Raw genomic sequence first — 27,958 nt, forward strand, 5'->3', positions numbered from 1 at the left:
AAAAAGAAAGGGGGAGATGTTGGATAGTATGCCAGCTCCCCCTGGTTTCTGCTTAACCATATGCCTATATAGGGATATATTTAATCCCATTCAAAGCTTTGGTCTATTTACATAAATCACTTTTACATTTACATAAAGCACCACACTCCCTCCAGGGCATTGGTGGTTTAGTGGTAGAATTCTCACCTGCTCCACCCCCTCTCCTTGTCACACCCTGATCCTCTCCTTGTCACACTCTGATTTTCACCAGTCACTTTTCTCTCCACCCTCTCTATATCACATCCTGTTTCCACCCTACTTGGAGAGTATAAAAACAGCTGCTCTTCTGATTAAGGACACTTGGAAATTGCTTTCCGGCTCTGAGAGTTCCAGAGTGTATCTCCTGCGAAGTTAGTGTGGCACGAGTTCCTGATCCCTCTCGCACACAGCAGCCTAGATCGGCTCCAGTTGAGTTCTCTCCAACCCAGAGAGCACTATCTCGGGAAGAAGTACCTTCAGGCTATCCCGGCAGGGCACCAAAATAAAAACTCTGTGGTGAGGGGTAGACATGCAGCTTCCTGGGCCAGTGGGGGTGGAAGTGGGGGTGGGTGGGATGGGACACAGTCTTTTAGTGGTGGGAATGGTGTTTATGTACACTCCCAGTAAAGTGTAGTCATATAAATCACTAGTTAATTAATATGTGAGGGGGGAAATTAATTGTATGTCTTTAAGTTTTTAAAACACAGACTGAGTCTTTTATACTCCCTTCTTTATCTAATGAGTTTAGACTTTCTTCCAGTTGTTAAAGATTTGAATGCCATTTGTTGTATTCAATCCAATATTAGATTTATGGGATGTGGCTTCAAGTTAGGGAAGGAGTAGTGCTAGGATTTTAGTGGGATGTTAGCCTCAAGCCTTTCATGCATTTACTTGTTTGATGATTTTAATAAAGGTTGCCATAGGGGCAGTAATTGACCTTTACTTGATATATTGTTTTTGTGAGTGTATCTTTTGATGTATCTTTCTGTTTTTCAAATTTTATGGGTTTTAACTTACATATCTACTGTTCCCCACATACATGGAGAATATGGGATTGGCATATTCTGTCATGTGACCTTTTTTCTGGTGTTGATTCCTATGGCAAATGTTTTTGAAATCCCTTTCCTTTTAAATGATTCAGTTTAATTCTTGAAATAGGACATTAATATTGAGTTTTGAATAAGACACCATGAAAAAATAAATGCATATTTACAAAGACAATTTATAAATTCAGGATTCACTGTTTTCACAATTCTTTTTTTTTTAACCTGTTAGAGGATATAAGGCTAAGTCATAACATGAAGAAGAGTAGATTTAGGGCAGAACTGAAATTTGAAGAAAGTTGTAATGTCATTTGTGCCCCCACAGATTTAGAGTATCTAAGGAAACTCCTCTTCATCAAGCATAAAGGAGAGGGAAATTTCAGGATATTAAGAAAGCTCAGTATTTTGCTCTTGACTTAAGGTTGTCTGTGGTCTGACTCTTACTAGGTATAGAGATTAAAATAAAACTAGCTACTGTGTTGGTGATAGAGCTAACAGAAGGGTAATACTTGGATTTTCTGCTTCTCTAGCTTCCTTGGGCTGGTATATTTAAATATTTACTATAAGCCTCATGTTATGTTGGAAAAAAATGATTCCCATAACAAACTGGAAAAAACAACAACAGCAACAACAAAGGAATAAAGCACCGCTTACCTGGTCCCCAAATTTTAGCATTAATCTATTTCTGTGTGACCCTCTTGACCTATTCTAAAGAATCACATATCATGGAACAAGGAGTTAGGAAGAAATAAGCACAATCTACTCTTATATGCCTGTGTAAAATTAGTGTATCACTTTGTAGGCAGAGTAGGGAAAGGAGAGAACAGAAATCATCTGACTACATCACTGTAAATTCAAAATCATTTGGAACAAAGAAATACTGTATTAGACCAAAGAAATTATAATTGAAACAACGAATGAGAAACTCTTTGTATATTCTATTAATATAAACTTTGGAAGAACCAGTTTTTTTTAAAAAAAAAACTTTAGGTTTAGAGGGTGTGAAAGCCTACAAAAAAAAAGTGTCCAGTATAATTTTGCTTGTTTTTTTTATCACCAGTACACGGAAGGAACTAAAATAGGCCGACTAACCAGAAGGAAGCAGTTCCAATATAGTGGAAGAAAAAAAAAAGTTAAATTCAGTTTAAATTTTTAACTACTATCCAGAAATAGACACTTTTAATACTAAATTGTTTATCTGTGTGTTTGTCTTAAAGTGACTATAAGACTGCTCATTATCAAGGGTAAATCCATAAATTTTCGTCTGGTACTAGAGGAAACTATTCCTTTGTGTAACAATCATGCTATCAGCCTCACTCTAGGAAACTATTCCGAAGTTTAGAGGGTGAACATGTTTCAATTATGTCATGAATTATATTAATTTAACATGCCATTTATATAAATACCATTAACTTCTAGTTCAAGATTTAATGTGTAGATCAAAGCAATTTCTCTCTTGAAATTACCTTAACAGCTAGTGTATTTTATTTATTTACTAATGACAGAGAATCGGAGTCTCACTCTGGGAATGTACTGTCAAATATTGAGTTCCGTACTTTACACTTGAGAGTCCAGTGCTGTATCCACTGTGCCACCTGCCTGTCCAAAAATAATATATATTTTAAATCATATTGTAAAATGTTTAATAATCATATTATTGTAGAAATAATGGTTTATAAGATAGCTATCACATGTGTACAGTTTCTTATCTCTCTGTGATTGGTTTCTTTATATTACTCCTGACAGGCTTTAGGGAACTCTTAACTTTCATAATCTGTTTAATTTCTATCCTTGCTTCTAAGATTAGAGATTATCTGTTGTACTTTGCAGCTTTATTTTTTAATTTTTAAATGCCATGTTTATTATTTTTATTTTTATTTATTACTGGATAGAGACAGAAATTGAGAAGGGAGGGAAAGAACCAGCCTTGGGGAAAAAAACTAGTATAGCCACAGGTCCTTTGGAATATAACTAAAATATGCCTACTAGCTATCTATAAAATGGAATACCCCCCCCCAACTCTTCATCTACACTATTCCAGCCTTTAGGTTCATGATTGGTCAACAGTTTGTTTGGCTTTGTATGTTAACTCTCTTGTCAACCACCATGTTCCAGATGCTAGCATGATGCAGACCAGATTTTCCTGGATGGGCAGCCCCACCAATGTGTCCTGGAGCTCTGCTTCCCCAGAGCCCCACCTCACTAAGGAAAGAGAGAGACGGGCTGGGATTATGGATAGATCTGTGTTCAGCAGGGAAGCGATTACAGAAGCCAGACCTTCCACCTTCTGCATCCCACAATGACCTTGGGTCCATACTCCCAGAAGATTAAAGAATAGGAAAGCTATCAAGGGAGGGGATGGGATACGGAGTTCTTTCTGGTGGTGGGAATTGTGTGGAGTTGTACCCCTCTTATCCTATGGTTTTGTCAGTGTTTTCTTTTTATAAGTAAAAAAAAAGGGGGGAATCAAAGAGACACCTACACTCCTAGTTCACTTGTGAAGCTTTCCCTGCAGGTGAGGAGGACCAGGGACTTGAACTTGAGTCCTTGTGCACTGTAATGTGTGTGCTTAACCAGGTGTGCCACTGCCTGACCCTCTACTTTGTAACTTTCTCTTCTACATCACAAGCTATTTCTTGTTTTCTTTTTTCTCTGCACACACACACACACACACACACACACACACACACACACATATATAAATTTTACTTTAATGATTTTTGAAAATGTGGAATAAGCATTATTTTTTATAAAAGAATAAACTACTTATATTATTTTTCACTGAAAACATGATTTTGTCCAATGTCAGATCAATATTACTAGTATACTGAAAACTTTGGTGATATAATATGTTGTTATCATAGCTAGCATTCTTAATTGCTTAGCTGCAATGATATTTGTTTATTGCTATCTTGACTCAAATGCAACATTTTCAAAGAGACTAAACTCCAAACATCTGCAAACAATCCCTATATCCATTTGTAAAAATAATCACTGTGTATTTATATTTTACAGTTATTGGCATGGAATCTGATCTTTTCAGTATTTATAAGTTGTAAATCTACCAGACTATCTTAGAACATAGAACATGTTCAAGAAGATAAAGAACTAGAGAATTAACATTTAGGAAATTGTGGAGAACTAGAAGCTATCTTGCTGGAATGAGATGAAAGATTTTAGAACCTATCAAGAATGACAACAGTAGAGAGTTTGTGCCTGGTAATTTAAATGCTCCTATTTTACTGTAACACACACACACACACATACTGAAAAGATAAATCAGATTTAATGGTGAAAATATTTTAATAAATGTTAAAAGGATAGTAAAAGGCAGATTTTAATAAAAGAAGAAAAAAATATGAGATAGGTAGAGGCATGGATATGAGCAAACAAACATGCAGTTCTGCCTGGTAATTTAATTGCTCCTATTTTACTGTAACACACACACACATACTGAAAAGATAAATCAAATTTAATGGTGAAAATATTTTAATAAATGTTAAAAGGATAGTAAAAGGCAGATTTTAATAAAAGACAGAAGAAAAAATATGAGACAGGTAGAGGCATGGATATGAGCAAACAAACATGCAGTTCACATATATAGAAGAAAATTTGTTCATGAACTCTTATTTCTACTACCTTGATTTGAAATTTAGCAGTATATTGAAAAGCATGGAGTTTTTATTTATGTATATCCCAAGTCTCTTATTCTTTAAATTTTAAAGAGCTCTGGCCCATTTAGATGTGTAACAGCTGAGTGAAACAATAATTTGAGCCTTATAAAGCTAAACTACAGCAGATTAATTTGGCATCTCACTGTGAAATGTTCCACATGAATGGAGAAGGGTTTCTGGGGTTATTATCAATAAGGCACTGGTAAGTTTATAAAGAAAGAGAGTGGAAGTTTAAGATGCATCAAATTAAATACAAATTTTGTTTTATATAACATAAATAAATAAAGAAAACATGTTTATATAGCATCAGAAATACCTGTTGACCTTTACTAAAAGGCTTTATCTCCAGTTTTTTGTTATTAATGACTTATGTCCACTTCCTCCTTTTTTTTCACTATCCTGGTAATTCTTTATGATGAATCTCTATTCCTCTGAGACTGCTTAGAACTCTTTCACAGAGTAATCATAGAGCAAGTGAGTAAACAGAAAGAGAAAAAAAGACTTTACATGAACAAATGTTTTCTCTTTTCTACAATGTCACATAATCATCATAAATATCGTAATATTTATATTATGAAGTGTTCTAACCTGAGCAATCAGAATATGGTGCCTATAAGTCAGTATAAATTCATATATCTCTGAATTCTGGAACTAATTTTGTTTGTTCAGAAGTTGAAGTGAAATGAATATCAATGAGAACTCTGTAGATCAAGTCCAAGGGGTTTGTGGAGCAGATAGATCACTAAACTTGCAAGTACGAGGTTCTAAGTTCAATTACTGGTATTGCATGTGTCACAGTGACTCTGGTTCTATCTCATCAATAATTTAAAAAAAAATTCTATGGATTGATTTAGCAGAACTACATTTTTTAGTCACTAGACGTAAATAACTAGAACTCTTACTTTTTAAACATTATCTTGTTTCTCATGAAGTCACATGGCTTGCATTGTGTTTGCAACATTAGATGGTATACTTGTCAGCACATAGAGTATAGAGAATTTGGAATTGTTAACCAGTATTTTAAGTTGCATTTTGGTGACAAATGACTGTACCTTATGACTGAAAACAAACAATTCAGTCATGTCATTGGATGGTATAGGTTCAGTTTTTCTAATTTAGACAAATCAAATCTGGTTTGCTGTATTGGTGACAAAATTCTTTTGGACACAGCATTGCTTATTTGTGCAGTGTTATCTATGCTTGCTTTCACGTTATACTGGTCAAGAGTGAAGTTACTGTTAAGTCCTCCATAACCCATTTCTCTTCAATTAAAATCTTCTGTTTGCGTTGTTATATTTAATGTACCCTTAGAAACTGTAGTTTCTGGAAAAAGTGAGATATCTTAATTAAATTTGGTAAATTTTTCAATTTATCATTGTGCCATCCAGTGATTTATTGATGAGAATTTAGATTCTGTAAAGGCTATGCTTATTCCCTTCAAACACGTATTACAGCCTTTATTCACTGAGATTTAAATTATTAATTGAAGTAAATACTTATTAATAAATTCAGAAACACAAAAGAAACTCAAAACTAATATATAACAATCAGTTTTCTACTGGAAAGTTGTTTTAGATAAATTAATAATGCTAACCTCTAGGTTATAAGATAGGAAAATAACATTTAGAACAGCTAATAACATAGCACTCATCAGATATGTTATTTTACATATGTTATTCTATTTAATTGTTCTAAGGGCACTATTATTTCAATGTTACAATTAGATAAATTAAGACTTAATCAGTACCTTAAGATTTAATTCATGTTAAGCTTCAGGGGCAGGGGAGGGGGGAGGGGAGGGGGGAAGGGTATGGGACACAGTCTTTTGGTGGTGGGAATGGTGTTTATATACACTCCTATTAATTTTTAGCCATATAAATCACTATTTAATTAATATGAGAGCAGAAAAATGATTGAATGTCTCAATCTTTTTAAATCACAGACTGAGTCTTTTTACTACATAGGCTGAGTCTTTGATATGTTGACTCTCTTAAAAGCTTAGACTTCGTATGTTAACTCTCTTTTCAATCACCAGGTTCCAGATGCCACCAGGATGCTGGCCAGGCTTCCCTGAATTGAAGACCCCACCAATGTGTCCTGGAGCTCAGCTTCCCCAGAGACACACCTTACTAGGGAAAGAGAGAGGCAGACTGGGAGTATGGACCAACCAGTCAACACCCATGTTCAGCGGGGAAGCAATTACAGAAGCCAGACCTTCTACCTTCTGCAACCCTCAACGACCCTGGGTCCATGCTCCCAGAGGGCTAAAGAATGGGAAAGCTAACATGGGAGGGGGTGGGTTATAGGGATTGGGTGGTGGGAATTGTGTGGAGTTGTACCCCTCCTACCTTATGTTTTTGTTCACTAATCCTTTCTTAAATAAAAAATTAAAAAAAAAAATAAAAACCTTCACTCATGAAAAAAAAAAAAAAAGCTTAGACTGGGGAGAACAGAAGCAATTGGTGGCACAGCTATATATAAATAATGTCAAAGGACATAAATGAAAGTGAAATTGTGTATGATACAGCAAATCCTAACAAAGGGATATTTCAAAGTTAACCCAATTGCCAAATAATGTGATTATAGCAGTAACTATTGTTTTCTTAAACCCTAAGACAGCAGGAACCTCCAGCTTCCTCTTTAGAGCCTATATTTTCCCCAGTCCTGGAACCTCTAGGGTGGGACTCACTTTCCTGCATGCTTCTGTCAAGTCATACCAAATGATATTGCATCCGCCGATCCCAACCTAATCAATGCAATGAGTACCACCTCAGCATATTTCACTTCAGACTGTGTCCAGAGACGTCAGGCATGGAAATGTTAACCCTTCATCCTCATTACTTGGTGAGACCTTTCCTTTCATAGTATTCTCTAATTCAATTCCAGGAGATTCATTTCCTAACAAAATCCCAAAACCTAGATATGGACCAGGTCCAGTAAGATAGAGTATATGTTCACATGTTTCCATAAATTATGGCAAAATATATACCTGAAAGCAAAAATGCACAATAGTCTGTAGTGAGTCACTATCAAGTTCATAGTGAAATAGAGTCTACTTAGACTTAGATACCCTCTTCCACCTACTTCCTATTACAGTTCTCTCAAAAAAAAAAAAAAAGAAAAAGAAAAAAAAGTTAATTCATGGAATCATCTTCCCCAGAGACTTTTAGAGAACATTGTGTTTTTATTTACATAGAAATTTAACTGAAAAGGAGATGAAGTTGGAAAACACCAGAGGAAGCCAGGCACTGTTTCTTTTATCTGAGAGAGAAGAGGATAAAAGGAAGGAAGTAATAATGAGTGTACGTGTGACTTAAAAAGAAAATGAAGGGGCCAGGCAGTGTCACAGCTGGTCATGTGCACACATTACAGTATTGAAGAACAAAAGTTAAAGCCCCTCATCCCCACCTTCAGAGGGAAAGCTTCATAAGTGGTGAAAATAGCCACAGATATCTCTCTGTCTCTTTCCCTCGCTATCTGCTCCACTCATCTCAGTTTCTCTCTGCATCCAATAATAAACAAACAAACAAATAAATAAGATAGAACCATTAAAAATGGATAGGTAGATAGATAAATATAGATAGATAGAAAGATAGATAGATAGATAGATAGATAGATAGTGATAGCTATAAAGTCAACCTCTATCTATGACCTTGGGAGAACTATTGTAGTTTCCAGTGGAGGACATGGTGGGGACACAGAACTCTTGTGGTGGAAACAGTGTGGAATTATATCTCTATTATCTTATAACCTTGTAAATTGACATTAAAACACTAATGAAAAATAAAATGCAATTTATATAGTATTTGAATATTCTAAATGATCATGCTATATATTAAAGAGAATAGAAAACCATTTTTATTATAAACGAGTAAAATAAATGAGAACATGAACCTGTTACTCTTTTCCACCTCATTATCACTCTATTGAGGAAATGCTGATTTACAGGATTACTGTGGTTATTAGGATGCAGTTCCAGATTTACCTAAGGTAGAGTCAATAGACTTCATACTTCTACTTCTGAGTCCCTCATTTCTTGGTTACATCTTCCTCCTGTCCTCCTCTGTACATATAAACTGCATGCTTTTCTGACTAGACTTTTAGTCCCAGAGTTCATATAATCTCTTGCATTTCACATAGACTTTCTATAAAGATATAATGTAAATATATATAAATGTAAGCACACACCTTACATTTTTTTGTATTTTTTCTCTCCTTCCATACGTGTGTACTATTTATTACAGATAGTTCATTCCAAACATACCTAATTTTACAGGCACTCATTAGGCAAGACAGAAAATGGATAAAAAGGGCTCAATCCTATGTAGATAAGTTATAGTTTTAATTTTAGTAAACCAGCATCAGAAAGATTAAATTGGATTAATGAAAATTTATGTGTTAACAATGCTTTTGTTGCAAATTAGAAAGCCAGTTAATTTTTATCCAGGGTCAGTACTGGTAAGTAGTCTACTTAATGTTCAGTAGGAATAAGTTAGATGAGAAATACTTTTAAAACAATGCCCAATAAATTTCTTTAATTTCAATCTATGTGAGTCTAAGATAGTAATTTTATCTTTAAGAACAGAATGAAATAATTTAGTTTTTCCAATAGGAAGAGGTGACTAAAGTATTAGAGAAAGTACCAAACTCTCTCTAAGACTTTTTAAGAATTCCTAGGTGTCAGAATGGAGAGGAGAGGGCAAAGAACTTTGGTGGAAGGTGCAATGTGGAAGTATGCCCTTGTTGTCTTAATTTGCATGCCTCTAATCACTAGTGACACTGAGTATTTTCTTATATGGCTGTTGGCTCTCTGAATCTCCTTGGTCAATATTCTGCCCATATCCTCTCTTCTCTTTTGCATGGAGTGATTATTATTATTTTGGGGGGTTACTGACTTTTTAACAATTTTATTGTTAACCATTAATCTCTTTTTTAATAAAAAAAAGTTTAAAAAGTATGCCCCTGTAACCTTATAAACTTGTAAACCACTTTTTTTTTTTTTTTTCCTCCTCCAGGGTTATTGCTGGGCTCGGTGCCTGCACCATGAATCCACCGGTCCTGGAGGCCATTTTTTCCCCTTTTGTTGCCCTTGTTGTAGCTTCGTTGTGGTTATTATTATTGCCCTTGTTGACGCAACTCGTTGTTGGATAGGACAGAGAGAAATGGAGAGAGGAGGGGAAGACAGAGAAGGGGAGAGAAAGATAGACACCTGCAGACCTGCTTCACCGCCTGTGAAGCGACACCCCTGCAGGTGGGGAGTCGGGGGCTCGAATCGGGATCCTTATGCCGGTCCCTGCGCTTTGCGCCACATGCGCTTAACCCACTGCGCCACCGTCCGACCCCCGTAAACCACTTTTAAATTATTAATATTTAAAAAAAATTTTTAACCAGTGTACTGTTCAGCTGTGGCTTATGGTGGTGCAGGGGATTGAAGCTGGGACTTTGGAGCCTCAGGCATGAGAGTCTGTTTGCATAACCATTATGCTATCTAACCTCCTCCTATTAATATTTTTTTAAATCTTCAAATAAAGAAAGGAAAGAAACTAAAGGCTGGAATAGTGCAGATGAAGAGTTGGGAGGTCCTCCATTTTGTAGATAGCTATTAGGCATATTTTAGTTACATTCCAAAGGGCCTGTGGCTATACTAGTTTTTTTCTTTTTCCACTGAGCCTGAAATCTGAAATGAAAGTGGATCCAAGTTATTGTCTGTTGAGATAATTTCATGGCTGCAAAAAGGACCAGAAAGCTGGATCAGGGAAGAGAGTAGCTCCCTAATATGGGGAAGGGGTATAAATATTGTTGAGTGTGAACCCCATTGACCTGATGTGATCTGGAGCCCATATTCAGTTTAGGAGCCTATATGACCTCTGCATCTCTGTAGATCTAAGCTCACATCCTGTGGTGATGAGTAGGAACACTCCAAGCTGCCCCAATTTGTTTGGCTTTGTATGTTAACTCTCTTTTCAGCCACCAGGTTCCAGATGCTAGCATGATGCCGACCAGACATCCCTGAACAGACAACACCATCAATGTGTCCTGGAGCTCCGCTTCCCCAGAGCCCTTCCCCACTAGGGAAAGAGAGAGGCAGGCTGGAAGTATGGATCAACCAGTCAACGCACATGTTCAGCGGGGAAGCAATTACAGAAGCCAGACAAGACCTTCTGCATCCCACAATGACCTTGGGTCCATACTCCCAAAGGGTTAGGGAATGGGAAAGCTATCAGGGGAGGGGAAGGGATATGGAGTTCTCATGGTGGGAACTAAGTGGAGTTGTACCCCTCTTATCCTATGGTTTAATCAATGTTTTCTTTCTATAAATAAATTTAAAAAAACTTTAAAAAGAAAAGAAAATGTCACTACCAATATATTTTTCAAATTTCTAAATTTAAAGGTAAAAGTGCCCATACCTATGTATTTCAAGTCAGAAAGCAACATAACATTTAAATCTAATATTGTAAGGGAAATGTGAGAAAAAAAGAAATGCTCAAACTGTTCAAACTATTTCTATTTGAAATGTAGTTCTTTCAATTCCAAGCTCTGTCTGCATCTCTCAGAATACTACTTAACACCAAAATATATGCATTTTTAGGCACCAAGTAAAAATAGTCTTCTTATTAAAAGATTTAAAAAGCATCCTTCAGTGTTTATATTCAAGTTTTTTTTTTTTTTTTTTTTTAAAAAAACCTACCTAAACATCTTTTTATGCACCATATTTTTTCAATCACTTTTTGGCAACATAGGTAAATTTAGAATTGAAACAGTTCCATTGGAGGCTCCCAGCAGAGAAAATGAAAAATTAAGTGCTGATTTCAGGCTTATTGAAGTCTTTGCCTAAATCTGCTCTTGAGAATTAATAGTGCCAAATTTATTTCACTTGTGATTTGTTTACCATTTGGTAGAAATGAAAGATTAAAAATCATTATCACATTTGTGATTCCAGGATCATCAATCTCCCTTAAAAGTGACTCTTAGGACAATATATACATTTTTTAATATAGACAAGCGATGCTTTCAATAGAAAGTAGATATTTTTTTATCTCTAGTAGAGATAAAAAATAGATGTGCCTTTAAAATATACATGGATCATGCTTATACTTTGTACCATCTTTGAAAAAGTTTAGTGCTTTTGGTGCTTCTTGAATATTATCATACAACTTTTTCCCATTTAGATGTGGCCTAAGTAGTGAAAACAAAGGGTATAGCGATTGGAATCTAAGTGACTTAAGAGCCAATGCTTTGAGTAAGGGAAGAAAATTATATGTTACTGAATAAAAGTATTAAGAGACGGAAAAGATCTTTGAGACCATTCAGTCCAAACTTACTTCAGTTAATGTCAACAAAATTAAAGGCTAGATAGTTTAGGACTATGCTTCATATCTCACAGACTGTTTAAGGCAATAATCAAACTCAGATTTCTGAGTCCTATTTTGGAAATGAATAAATTAAATGCTCACAATATATTTTAAGCAGAAAGGAATCTCAAGTTGCCCCTGAGCACTGTCAGTCAAGCTGTATATTGTGAATATCATGATTCAGTTAAGGAAAGAAAAAAAGGCAAAAAAGAAACACTTCTGCTTTCATTTGAAGTTGGGCCACAAATGCCCAAACATGCAGTTGGCAGAAAGTTAAATTTCCATAAAGAATAGTGTTTAGTTGATTTTCTCCATCTGATCCAACAGCTAAGTCAGCCAATTTTAAACTCAATTTAAAGGTAATATTAGATAGCCCTTGGTGATAATGACAATAATTAACTACACAAGATTTGTGAACCTTTCAATCCTTTGGATTTAGTTGCAATTTTGGAATAATACAGTGAAAGTATTTGTTTCCAAATACTTGGCCCTGTGTTGAAATGACCTAGGAGAATTTCAAAATACTAATGTCAGCGTATCACTCAAAAATAATTTTATTTAATGGACTGAGAGTACCACCAGAGCAATGACATTTTATTTTGAAAGTACTCTGGGTAATTTGTTTATTTATTAATTAAATATTTATTTATTCCCTTTTGTTGCCCTTATTTTGTTTTTATTATTGTAGTTATCATTGTTGTTGTTGGATAGGACAGAGAGAAATGGAGAAAGGAGGGGAAGACAGAGAGGGGGAAAGAAAAACAGACACCTGCAGACCGGCTTCACCGCCTGTGAAGTGACTCCCCTGCAAGTGGGGAGCTGGGGGCTCAAACCGGGATACCTTGTGCTTTGCGCCACCTGCGCTTAACCTACTGTGCTACTGTGCTACTGCCTGGCTCCCTGTTTATTTATTTTTTAAGATTAATTCATTTGTTAACACGAGGTAGAGAGAAACCCAGAGCATTACTCTAGCACATGAGATGCTTTTTAAGTTCTATACTCTAGTTAGAATACCACTTGGCGGGTCTAGTGTAGCAAGCACTGAGAGTCACTGTCAGGTACTGTCATTGTAACTACCAGGAGGCCCTTAGGAGGCCCAATATTCTCAGGAACACCTGCTCTTTTTCTGGAGTCTCAAAGCTAATGTTGCAGGCTTCTGTGTTTGGGGCTTGAAAGTATTTCTCCTTTTGAATCTTAAGGAATATGATCCCGAGGAGATCCTGTTTAGCTGCTAGTATTTTCCTGTCCCAATGGCAAAGGTTTGGACATAATCAGCATAAACCAAGTACACTGTTATGTTGGCTCAGAGATCCCCATGTCATTCTTCCAAGCTATTAGGGGGCACATATTGGTATCTGCAGTGTACTCACACTCAGCAAAGCAATATTATGACACACCCCCTTTTTATTTCTTTTAGACTTTGAACAGAGTTTGATATTGTTTGGCCTATTGTCATTCTATAAGTAAAGTAGCTAGTCATATGCGTGACAAAAAGAAACTGAACTTGATGCCTTATCATACCTTGACAGTGTTAAAGTACCTCTAGTTGCCTAAGTAATAAAAAAATGCTTATTTTATTCATTTACTTTTCTTGTCACCAGAGTTATTGCTGGGGTCAGTGTCTATAGGACTCTACCACTCCCAGCAGCTGCTGTTCTCTTTTTGTTTTGATAGAGAGTGAAACATAGAGGGAGAGAGAAATAGAGGGGGAGAGAGAGAGTAAGAGAGAGAAAGAACCTGAAGCACTGCTCTATCACTCATAAAGCTCCTCCTACTCTGCAAATGGGGACTGGGGTTTTGAAACCAGGTATGCACAAAAGATAATGTGTTTTCTCTACTCATTGCCCACCACCCAGCCCTCTGGAAGGTTTTTGTTAAATTTTCTTTATTCTGAAACAAACTCTAGAGAAATATTTCTATTCCATTTATAAAGTGTAACTGTTCAAACTAATTTATACTAGATAACCTCTATATTTACAGTAATAAGTAAATATATCTTTACTATTAACTTTGAAGTTTGTTGGGTAAACTTAACCACATAGAGAGAACTTAATTGTTAAGTCAAATCCTACATTTGGAACTTAAATTTTTTTTAATTATTATTTTTATTTATTGGATAGAGACAACCAGAAATAGAGAGGGAATGGGGAGATAGAGAGGGTGAGAGATAGAGAGACACCTGCAGCCCTGCTTCACCACTTGTGAAGCTATCCCCATGCAGTTGGGGACTGGGAGCTTGAACGCTGGTCCTTGCGCATTGTAATGTGTGGCTCAACCACTTGTGCCACCACCCAGCCCCCGTATTTGGAACTTTTTAAGTATGTTTCATAATGAAATTAATCTTTTTTAAAAAGTTTTTTATTACTTATATTTATTGTGTATAGACAGGCAGAAATCAAGAGGGGAGGAGAAGATAGAGAGGGAAAGAGACAGAGAGACAGATCTGCTTCACCACTCCTGAAGCTTTCCCTCAGTAGATAGGGACTGGGGACTGGAACCCAAGTCTCTTCACAAAGCAATGTGTATGCTTAACCAGGTGAACGACCACCCTGCCCCCTGAAAATAATCTTTGTTTCATGACATTTGATATTAATGTCACTTCTCTCTTGTTTACTGTCATCAAGCCTCTGATTCTGATTCAGTTTAGATTTTCAACAGTAACTATTATACATGCATATAAATTGTTTTCCATTTTTCAATGATTTTTTATGGGGAAAGAGATGAGGGGAAAAGAGGGAACTAGAGCATCATTTTCACACATGTAATGCCAGGGATTGAACTTGGGAGCCCATGGTTGAAAGTCCAGTGTCTAAGCCACTGTTCCACCTTTAAGGCCACTGGGTTTATTTTTACATGGAACATCTCAAAAGAAATTCTTTAAATATGTGGGGAAAATAATATTGACTTCAGTTTACTATTGAGCTATTATCACTAGCAACCACACATGTAATATATATTTAGAACTATAGATATTTATTGAGAGATAGACCAAGATCAGAGTACAGATCTGGCATATGTGGTATCAGGGACAGAACTTATGGCCTCATGAATATAATTTTTGCACTTTACCCATTGTATCATCTCTAGTTGCTGAGTAGCACAGATTCTATAAACACAGTAACTTCTTTTTCTAGCATACTTTTATAAAGCACTTCTACTTGTCTGAAGTGAAATTCATGGAACATGTAAATCTATACATATAATTTAAAATAATACATACTTCCTCAATTAAGGGATTAAGATGCATGCCTTAAGATAAAATCACATGTACTCAAATATGTAAATACAAAGCCACTATTTGACCAAAAAATAAACAGTCTCACATATTTTCCAAAGGTACTGGAATGACTTGTCTTGCCTGTCTTTTGAAAGGCATTAACTGTAACTTTTTTTCTTAGTGTAATGCCCAAACCAGAAACCACCCATCCATTCAGTATTTTTTTTTAATTTTACATCTCAAGCTACTTCCCACCACTGTGTCTACATTTTCTCTTTGTACAGAAACAATGGCCGATTGTTTTTGCTTCTGCTTTCAGTGTTGACAGGCAACCTATGTAGTTTCATTCTTAAATTGGAATTTGATGCAAATGTTTACTCAGATAAGGGAAGGGCTTTGATAGATCTGGGAGTCACTTAAGAAAATGGTCATTGTCTATTGATTATTGTAATAGTCTTCTAAAGAAAGGATTACTTAATTTATTATTATTATTGTTAGTAGTAGTAGTAGTAGTCAATGGCTTAGTCTAGTAGAGAGGAGCTGGGAATCTTAGATTTTTAGATGAAAGCCAAAGTTTTTTTTAAATCTTTTGTTAAGCTCCTGATTTGATGGTTGTAATTGCAGTAGTTTTGATTGTAGCAGTTTTCATCAGCCAAGTTTGTTAAAGTTTTAACAATCTGACCTCTGATAGGAAAACAAGTTTACAGATCAAAAGAATTAAAAGAAAATACATTTGACATTCACATGGATTATTTTTTCCCAACTATTTACTTAAATATTTAAAATCAGCAGTACACACCAGTGTTTCAACTATATGGGAATTTATTCACTGGTAACTTAAGTGAGTCTGCTCTGTTTTTCATTACTGGCTGGTATTTTTGAGCCTTTGTGAATTCTGAACTTCTATTGTAAAAGGAAAAAATAGTATGATTTTAGCATTCTGAATCATGACAAAGAATTTTCATATTCCCACAGTGACCATCGGAACAGATGTGAAGTTATCTCCTTTATTTAGCAGATTACTCCTAAATCTGATAGGTATAACTCATTTAATGTATTACCAAGTGCCATAATGTATTGTGATTCTCTTATTAGAAACACTTATTTGGATGAGAGAAATAAATAGTAGTTTTCTCTACCTTATAAGAATATGTGTGGTTTCTATAAAGATTCATTAGGCTTTGCCATGTTTTAAAACTTATCATTATAAACAAGATTTCTTTCATAATCAGAATCAATATTGTTAACTTCTTCAGATGAGTGAATTATCACCAGCTATTCTTGGTCTTCATGAAATTTGAATATTAAAGGTTCTATTGTTTCTTTTAACACTTTTTTTGTTGTTTTGTTTTTTACAAGAGCACTGCTCAGCTCTGGTTTATGGTCTGGGGCGGGGTGGGCTTGGAATCTCAAGCATGAGAGTGTCTTTGCATAACCATTATGCTGTCCACCCATGCCAGGATTCTGGTATTTCTTATACTTCATTGAAGAAATGTATTTATTTGGTCTTTACAACTCTTATATTTTATTTTTTAGTTTAATCTAATTTAATTAATTTATTTTTATTTACTTGACTGAAACAGCCAGAATAAAGAGGAAGGGGGGATATAGAGAGGGAGAGAGACAAATGTAGCATTGCTTCACACTCATGAAACTTCCCTCCTATAGGTGAGGACTGGTAGCTTGAATAGCATTATTATATCTTAGAGAAAGAGAGAGAATGAAAGAGACCACAGTATTGCATCTTCTTTCAGGGCAGTGGGGGCTGAGCTCAAACCTTGGTTGCACATGTCACAAAGCAGCACATTTTTTTTTTTAAGAGGGCAAGCTGTTTTGCCTACTTCCTTACTCTTTAAAATGTGGGAAATCACCTGAAACAATATTAAAAAATGATGATTAAAAAATGAGTCTGACTCATTAAGTCTGATGTGGGACTTGAAATCCTGCATTCATCATCAAAAATCTTTGGCAATATTAATACTATTGATCTCATAATCATACTTTGAATTACAGGAGCTGATTAGTGGCATCAAATATGAGTCACTTCAAAATCACCTAAAGGACTTGGAGAGGTTATTTGCTATGCATCCTCCTGAAGTTTCTGCTTTTGCAACCCTGGGATTTTGTCTGAGAATTTGCATTTCTCTCTTTATTGTTTTCTTTCTTTTCCCCCCTTTCCTTCTTTCTTCTTTTTTTTTTGCCACTGAGATTATTTCTGTGACTCAGTGCCTGCCATATGAATCATGGTGGCCATTTTTTTTCATTTTTTTTAACCATTCTCCTTAATTTTCTTGATAAAACATAAAGAAATTGAGAGTAATGTTGGGGATAAGAGGAGTGAGAAAAAGAGACACTTGCAACAGTGTACTACTCATGAAACTTATCCCTTGCAGGTGGAGATTGTGGGCTTGCACTTGGGTCTTTGTATATGATAATGCATGTGTTCTACTGGGTGTGTTACCACTCAGTCCTGAGAATTTGCATTTTTAAACAAGTACCCAGGAAGTAATGTTGCTTTGGGAACTTTGTATTTACTACCTAGCTTACAGGTCATATAAGCTTGATTTGGGAGTTTACTGGAAATGCATATTACCAAGCTCAAGGACCCAAGTGCAAGCCCCAGCTCCCCACTTACAAGAGGTCTGCTTCATGAGCAGTGATGTAGGTCTGCACGTATCTATTTTCCTCCCCCTCCCTCTACCTCCTCCCCCCCATCTATCTTTTTTTAACCAGATCACTGCTCAGCTCTGGCTTATGGTCTCAATTTCTCTTTATGCTATCTAACAAAGATAAGAAAAAGACACAAAGAAGTGGAAAGATATTCTATGTTCATGGGTTGGAAGAATTAACATCATCAAAATGAATCTTCTACCCAGAGCAATATACAGATTTAATGCAATCTCCATCGAAGTCCCATCATTGTTTTTTAAAAGAAGAGAACAAAAGCTAGAAAAGTTAATCTGGAATCAGAAATTACCTAGAATAGCCGAAACAATCTTGAGATAAAAGAATAGAATTGGAGGCATCACACTCCCAGGTCTCAAACTATACATGGCATCTATAAAGCCATTGTAATCATAGCTGTATGGTACTGGAACTAGATGCTGACCAGTGGAACAGAACTGAGAATAAACTCCCATGCCTAAGACATCTAATTTTTGACAAGGGGATCCAAATATTAAATGGAGAAAGGAGAGTTTCTTCAACAGACAGTATTAGAAAAATTGGGTTAAAACATGCAGAAAAATGAAATTGAACCACTACATTTCACCAAAAACAAAAGTAAACTCCAGGTGAATCAAAGACCTGGATATTAGACCAGAAGCTATCATAAATGCTTAAAGGATAATGTTGGTGGATCTCTTTTCCAACTAAATTTCATAGGCATCTTAGTGATACAAATCCAATTGCAAGGAAGACGAAAACAAAAATAAACCATGGGACTATATCAAATTGGAAAACTAATGCACAAAAACAGAAGCCACCTCTCAAACAAAGAGATTCATAAAGAACAGGAGATCTTTACATGCCATACATCATACAAGAGGCTAATAACCAAAATATATAAAGAGCTCACCAAACTCAGCAACAACAACAATAAAATTACCCTATTAAAATGGGGAGAGAATAAGAACAGAATATCCACCAAAGAAAAAATACAAAAGGCCAACAGACATATGAAAAAATGCTCCAAGTCATTGTTAGAGAAATGCAAATAAAGACATTAATGAGATACCACTTCACCTTAATAGGAATGCCATACAACAGAAATGAGAGCAACAACAAATGCTGGGTAAGGTGTGAGGCTAAGGAACCTTCCTATACTGCTTGTGGGAATATAAATTAGTACAATCCCTATGAAGAGCAATCTGGAGAACACTGAAAAGGCTAGAAATGGACCTAGCTTATGACCCAGCAATTCCTCTGTTGGGGACATATTTTAAGGAGTCAAATACACCATAGCAGCACAACTTGTAATATCCAAAACCTGGAAGCAACCTAGGTGTTCAACAATAGATCAGTAACTTAGAAAGTTGTGGTATGTACACACAAAGGGACACTATTCAGCTATTATGAATAATGAATTCACCCTTTATACCTCATCTTGGATGGAATTCAAAAAATCCTGTTGCACTCAGCAGAATAAGCCAGAAAAAGAAGGATGAATAAGGATAATCCCACTCATAGACAGAAGTTAAGAAGTACAGAAAGGGAAACACAACGTAGAACTTGGACTGGGTTTGGAGTATTACATCAAAGATAAGACTCTGGAGTGAGGGTAGATTTTAAAGTTTACCACAGAGTGGTAGGTGTGGGAACACAGATGTTTGCTGGTGGGAACAGTGTTAATCTATACCTTTATTAATATAACCTTATGAATCACCATTTATTTACTATTTCAGGGAGAAATAGATATGTCTCAAGTTCATTAATCACCTAGATTTCAATTCTGAGTATATACTCCTTTAGTCTAAGCACTTAATGTTTCAAATCTGTAAACTGATTGAATTCTGACACTGAAAATAAACTGTTAAAGCACTTATAATAATAACAACTTTTTTTTCGTTTAAATACTGATTTACCTACAACCTTAGAACTGATAGAAATATATCAGAATCATATAAATCATGATGAGGACAAGTATGGTATGGTAAATTATAACCATGGGATTTCCAAAGTAAACCAAGCTCCCAAGTAATTTGGTTATAATAATAATAATAATTTATTGCCTTCTTAAATTCTAAAACTATAAGAAAGTTTTCTCGTTCTCCTTAAAATCCTTATTTCTCCCAGTCCAGGAATCTCTGGTAATTTGCTTATATTTCTTGATGACTCTTCTCTTGATCCCTTACGTGATTATACTGCCTCTGCTGACCTCAACTAAATCAATGTCACCAATGCCACTATGCACCTAAGATTATGTTGCTTTTGAGCAAAAAGTTTTGTTTTCCTAAGGTATTGTTCTATTGAACTAACTTAATGAATCAGGATCAAATCTACTCCTTGGTCCCTTTGCTAGCTGTAATTGAGAATGCAATGTTAGCAAACTCTAAGGACCAAAGGGATTATTATTTTTTTCTGTTTCCCAGATCAGTCAAATTGACCAAATAATTACTAAATGGCCCTTTCTCTAAAGCTGATGGGATGCATCAAAATTCCCTCAGGAGAGGAATTAGGTTGAGTAGTCAAGTCACAAACTGATGAGCATACAATACTTTTTCCACTATATTACATGCTATTTTGTGCTTCAAATTTCTCGAACTATCTTGTTTAATATAACTTAAACTTTACATATCCTTTTTTTTTTTTTTTACTTAGTTCCCATCCCCTGGAAGTCACTATTATACTGTTTTCCTATGAGTTTGATTATTTTACATACCTCACATAAGTGGAACCATGCATTATTCTTTCTCCTGTAACTTTATTTCATTTATTATGTCCTTGGAATATACCTAAAATAGACCTACTAGCCTTTTCCAAAATGGAAACACCAAATCTCATCTGCTATAATCTTACCTTTAGATTCCTGATTATTAAACAACTTGTTCTGCATTATATCTTTTTTGTTTGGTGTTAACAAGCATAGTTATTGTCAGTTGATCATTTTTGAGTTCAGATAAATCATTACATGTGACATAGAGAATTAGTATTTTATATTTTTTCATACATTTTATAGTGATATGATTCATGGTTTAAAGCACTAACCATAAAAACTAACAATAAAATTAAATGTAAAAGTGTGAGATTCAGTCTAAATATGCAATGACAAGATTTATCCCTCTCAAGAGTAAGGTTTTTATAACCAATTCACATAAATAACAAATTTTAAAGGAGAAAAAAATTAAAATTTTAAAGTATGTAAGTAAATTATATCAAGCAGATTAGACATAGAGATCTTATTTTTCTTTATTCCCACATTATCACTGTGCTTTCAGATATCAGTCTGTTTCCATCCAAAACCCATTTAACAAAGTGTGGATTACTTTTTTTTTTCCTTATTAACTAAATACTGTAGAATATATCTGCTAGTAATCAATCAATGTTTGTTTAATAGTTTTTCATTAATTGACCCGGTAATTTTTTTATTGTTTTTATCACATCACATTCTCTTTCCAGAAAATTGTACCATAGCTTTAGCAATTAATATTTTATCAGGTGTGCATAGATGACACTGTAATGGACATTACATATCCTGTCAGTTCTGAGAATGATTTCTGACATATGCTTTTCTGTTACTTAAAAACAGAAAAGTGCTCCAAAGGTGGTAATTTTGTCTAATTTTCTCAGAGCAACATAAAAACAACATAAAATCTTTTCCTCTTTTAATAAGAAAGAAATATTAGCAGTCACTTATCTGACTAAACCTGCCCATTCCTTTTTATTGGGGGGGAGCTGATGGGCTTAATATCTTAATGCTTTTTCAGCCACTAAGTTGCAGATGCTACCATGAGGCCAACCTGACTTCACTGGATGGATGACCTCACTGATGTGTCCCGGAACCCCACCTTACCAGACCCCTGTCCCACTAGAGAAAGAAAGAGACAGGCAGGGAGTATGGATTGACCTGCCAACACCCATGTCCAGCGGAGAAGCAATTACAGAAGCCAGGCCTTCCACCTTCTGCACCCCATAATGATCCTGAGTCCATGCTCCCAGAGGGATAATAGGAAAGCTTCCAATGGAGGGGATGGGATACAGAACTCTGGTGGTGGAAATTATGTGGGACTGTGTACCACTCTTATTGTATGGTCTTGTTGATCATTATTAAGTCAATAATAAAAAAAGAACTTGATAATAAGTTTCCGTTGTAAATACGTAGCATACATTTTGTTCCACTTATCTGTCAATGAAAACTTGGGTTGTTTTCACTTCTTGACTACTGTAAATAATACTGTAATGAACATGGGATGCATATATCTCTTGGCAATCCAAATTCAAATATTTTGGGATATATATATGTAAATGAGTTTTTGATGAAAATTTATAGTCTTTATATAATTGCTATAGTGTAGATCTTATGTCATGTGTTCTCATCTCAAAACAAACAAAAACCCAAAACAAAAGGATGCCAGAAAACTTTACCTTAATTGTACTCATGGTCATGGTGTTTGTGTTAGTATTAGATATCAAATTATATACATCATATATGCACATTTATTTGATTATCAGTTATATCTCAGTAGGCCATTAAAAAAGAGAGAGATAGTGAGTGACAGTTCACTCAGCAGAGCACACACATTACCATGTATGAGGACCCAGCTTCAAACCCCTGTTCCCACCTACAGGGAGGATCCATCATGAGCTGTTGATCAGTGTTGTCGGTATCTTTTCTTTTTTTCCTTCTCTCTTTCACTTTCTATTTTAAAAAGGAGAGAAAAGAAGTAAAGAGGAAAATAAATAAGGAAGAGCTGTGTAAATGACTCTGATGTATTTTCTCACTTTGTGGTAAAAGAAAAAAGACAATAAATCTCAAGGGAATGGGTCAAAAGGTTGAGGGATGCTGGAAATAGAAGTGTTACCATCATATTTTAATGTAATGGCTTCCTGCTGAGGGAAACCTGCTGGTATTAAAAGCTGAGAGCATGGAACCAGCTGGTAACTACCAGGTTCAACACATTTGCTTCATATTATCTGAGGCTTCTCTCTGTGAGGCATAAAAATATCTTTCTATTCTTTAAGTCACCAGAAAACATTTCAATCATTTCAACCAATTGGAAAATAAAAAATTTGAAAATCATTTCAATCAATTGGAAAATAAAAATTCCAACAATGAACATTAAGAAAAACTTACTGAATAAACTTAAGTAGCAAACTATGGCATTTTTATTATATAGAATACTGAAGACTGAAAGTCATTAGACAATCACCGTCTCCTTCATTAATGAGAAAAATGTACCATCATATTTGGAGCTGGGGGTGAGCTGACTGATTTGCAGTATTTGCTAATCTCTGTGGTGTAGAATCCCTTCGTGAAGGATTTGAAGCAAGTAGATACAAATGGTCAAAGTGGGATTTTGCAAGTTAGTTGACACAGGCACAATGTACCACTATATAATAGACATTAGCTATATAGGGGTTTCCACAGCCTATGCTTCTTTGAGTTTCAAATGGCACGATTTACTAGAACATGTCTCAATGATATGCTGAGTTGTTGGAAAAGCGATGTCACATTTCTGCATAGTAAAATATTATATCATGACTTTTCTAACAATCCAATATTTTCAAGTTCAATCTCCTGCACCGCTAAAAGCTAGAGCCATACTTCGGTAAAAATATTCTCTCTCGGGAGTCGGGCTGTAGCGCAGCGGGTTAAGCGCAGGTGGCGCAAAGCACAAGGACCGGCATAAGGATCCCGGTTCGAACCCCGGCTCCCCACCTGCAGGGGAGTCGCTTCACAGGTGGTGAAGCAGGTCTGCAGGTGTCTATCTTTCTCTCCTCCTCTCTGTCTTCCCCTCCTCTCTCCATTTCTCTCTGTCCTATCCAACAACGACAACAACAATAATAACTACAACAATAAAAAACAACAAGGGCAACAAAAGGGAATAAATAAATAAAATAAATATTAAAAAAAAAAATTCTCTCTCTCTCTCTCTCTCTCTCTGTGTGTGTGTGTGTGTGTGAGTGTGTGTGTATGTGTAGGTGTAGATCACATATTCTTTATTCGCCCATTCACAATTAGTCATTTGAAATACTTCCATATGTTGACTTTTTAAAATGGAACTGCATTAAACAAAGAAAACAGGCAGGGAAGACAGCATAATGGTTATCCTAAAAAGCTTTAATGTCTGTGATTACAAATTCCCAAATTCAATCCCCAGCACCACCATAAACCAAAGCTGAGCAATGTTCTAGTATCTTTATCTCTCTCTCTCTCTCTCATTAAAATAAAACAAAATATTTTTTAAAATCAGTCTTTAAAACAAAGAAAGGTAACATATCTTTTTTCCCTAATACTATGTATTTATTTACTATTGGGTGGAGACAGAGAGAAATTGAGAGGGAGAGTAGCAGGTGGAGAGGAGGAGAGACAGAGACACCTGCAGCCTTGCTCTACCACTTGTGGAGCTTTCCCTCTGTGGGTAGGGACCTAGGGCTTAAACCTGTATCTCTGTGTAAAGAATGTATATAATATATAACCTGTATCCTAATGTAAAGAATATTATATATATATATATATATATATATATATATATATATATATACATAATTTACATCTTGGCTGAAATTATCTTTACAGTACACTTATATTGCTCTGGTTTTGTTTTATTTCCAAGGAGCTTTTAGAATCATATGAGAAATCTCCTGTGAAGTGTAATTTGTCATCTGGTCAACATTACAAGAATTCCTCCAAAACCTTGACTGTAAAAAGCAAAATGGCCTAATTGGTAGCCAATAACATATTTAGGAATCACAATTCTGGTCTAAAGGTATAAATCACAGTATTTAGAATGCTTAGGATTGATTTTGGAAATCACCCAGGGGGCTATATGATAGTTCACCTGGGAATGGGCCTACTTTGCCATGCACTTGAGCTTCTTGTACACCACATAGCAGCACTAAGACACTGGGGTGGGTGTGGGATGGAGCTACAGTACTGTACTAGTCCTCCATATCTTTCTCTTGGAAAAAACCCACCTGAAATGAAATCCTAGCGATGACAGAATGAATGAATGAATTAATGAATGAAATTACAAGTCATGTTACTTCAACATTTTATTCTTATTAAATCCTTTCATGCCAATGTTTGTTAAAAATATAAGCAACACATTATTTTTAAATTTTATTTGTGACAATATTGATTTACAAAATTATAAGATAACGGGTATTCTACACAATTCCAAATGCCAGAATTCTGTATCCCCTTTCTCTCCATTGGAAGCTATAGCAGTTCTCCCAAGGTTGCAGATATGGGTTAATTATTTCTATAACTATCTGTCTATATGTGTATATATTTTCACATTTTTTCCATGACCATACCTCCCTTTCCAAGTCACACCTACACCTATTACTACTTCTGAATGTCCTGTCTTTTTTTCCTCTTCTCTCTCTGGGTCCTAGTTGAGTTGGAGTTCAGAGCCCTGTGGTTATCTTCCCCCTTTGACTTCCCTCACCCCCATCCCACGGGAGTATGCATCAAAATTCTTTTTAGAGTGCAGAAAGTGCGAGTTCTGGCTTCTGTAATTGTTTCTCTACAGGACATAGGCACTGGCAGGTCAATTCATAACTCTAGCCTATTTCTGTCTTTCCCTAGTAGGGTAAAGATCTGGAGAGGTGAAGTTCCAGGACCATTGGTGAGGTGGTCTGCCCAGGGAATTCAGGATAGAATCATACTAGCATCAGCAACTTGGTGGCTATAAAACAGTGAGATATATAACAAGACAAATGTTTAATAAACAGGAATCAAAAAGTAGGAATAGAGCTGATAAGAATAGGAATCAGGGTGGAGAGAAGTGAAGAAGTCTATTTTAGGTATGTTCCTAGGGTATTTTTATAATTTTTGCTTGAGTCTGATCACTGTCATGGATTTAGAAAAAATACTGACTGAGAAGATAGTGTCAGAGTTGAAAATAGGGCTAAAAAGTTGGATTAGGGAATAGTTCTCTTGAATAGTAAACCTATTTTGTCATGCAACCCACCCAGGCTTAAGCCTGGATCTTAACTTATTGCATGAAGTTTTGGTGAGACACTACTTGTTTGCTTGTTTTTTTTTTTTCCACCTTTCTCTTTATGTCTGAAAATTCAACTCATGTGGTTGTATTTTAACTTTTAGCAGCTAAAGGTCACTGATATAAGAGATCAAGGGTGGCACACATGGTTGAACGTACACAAGGATCTGGGTTCCAGTAGTGAAACAGTGCTGTATGTGTCTTTCCACCTACCTAATTTCCCTTTTTAAAAAATTTCTTTATGTGTATATCCAATAAATAAATTAAATATATAGAATATTAAAAAATAAAAATTACTTATATATGTGTTTCAGTATTTGTGACTACATTTGCTTTTTGCTAACATTGGTCATAGACAGATTTTATCTATCTATTTATTTATTTATTTAATTTCTTTATTGGGGAATTAATGTTTCACATTCGACAGTAAATACAATAGTTTGTACATGCATAACATTTCCCAGTATTCCATATAAAAATACAACCACTACTAGGTCCTCTGTCATCATTCTTCGATCTGTATTCTCCCCACCCATCCACCTCAGAGTCTTTTACTTTCGTGCAATACACCAATTTCCATTCAGATTCTACTTGTGTTTTCTTTTCTGATCTTGTTTTTCAACTTTTGCATAGACAGATTTTAATGTTAAATGTAGTACTTTTCAATAATTTATTTCATTTGAACTGCAGAATTACAGCAAATGTGTCCTAAGTATAACCTAATTTTGTATGATGTTTCTTAGGTGGACTAGATTGATTAAACTCTAAAAAAACTCTTATCAGGCCTTTAGTTTATGCACATTAACTGCTATAGAAGTCGCTGTTAGGCCACCCCATTAGCTAGGGCCCTATTCAGGGAATCCTGAGATTCCCAAACAGACATGATGGGCCTAGACCTCAAATAAATCCCTTTCTCCATTGTTACCAGTCATCTCTATCAGGAAAAACAAAATGGTCCCCTTTGTGGGCCCCCATAGGACCTTTCCCTCAACTTGGATCAATAATCTTAGAGAATGTTCCATCCTCCGAAAGAAGGATGGACAATATACTCTATGCTACACCTGAGGACTATGGTTCCTATATTGGGGCAGCCTGAAATGTTCCTACTCATGATCACAGAATGTGAGCTCAGATCTACAGGGATGCAGAGGTCACATAGGCTCCTAAGCTGAATATGGGCCCCAGATCACATCAAATCGATGGGGTTTACAGTCAATAGCATTTATACACCTTCCCCATCTTTGGTAGCTACTATCTTCCCTGATTCAGCTTTCTGGTCCTTTTTGCAGCCATGACATCATCTCCCCAGACAATAATTAGGATCCACCTGTATATCAGATTTCAGGCTCAGAGGATAAACAAAAACAACAACAACAACAAAACTAGTATAGCCACAGGCCCTTTGGAATATAACTAAAATAGGCCTACTACCTATCTATAAAACAGAGACCCCACCAAATCTTCACCTGCACTATCTCAGTCTTTAGGTTCATGACTAGTCAACAATTTGTTTGGTCTTATATGTTCACTCTCTTTTCAGCTACCAGGTTCCAGATGCTAGCATGATGCCAACCAGACTTCCCTGGACAGAGAACCCCACCAATGTGTCTGGGAGCTCTTATTCCCCAGAGCCCTTCCCCACTAGGGAAAGAGAGAGGCAAGCTGGGAATATGGACCTGTTGGTATGCTTCTAGTTCTACTTCTGGGATCCCTTCTGTTACATTGCTTGATGTTGTGGTCTATTTACATGGTCATTCTGTTACATTGGTTTGGTCTCACTCCCCCTGCCTCCGGGAGATTTTTTTTTTAGTCCTTTCCTTTTCACGCTTCTTCCTTCTCCCTGACCCCTATAGTACATACTTCCTTGGTTCCTGACTGTTCCGCCGGAGGAGAGAGAGGCAAGACAGAATTGGGTTGTGATTAGATTAGATTAGTTTTTTGAACTGTTCACTCGTGAATAAAGAAATACTGCTTCTCCGCTCAGTCA

Source organism: Erinaceus europaeus, chromosome 8 (assembly GCF_950295315.1).
Source record: "Erinaceus europaeus chromosome 8, mEriEur2.1, whole genome shotgun sequence".
Classification (NCBI taxonomy): domain Eukaryota; kingdom Metazoa; phylum Chordata; class Mammalia; order Eulipotyphla; family Erinaceidae; genus Erinaceus; species Erinaceus europaeus.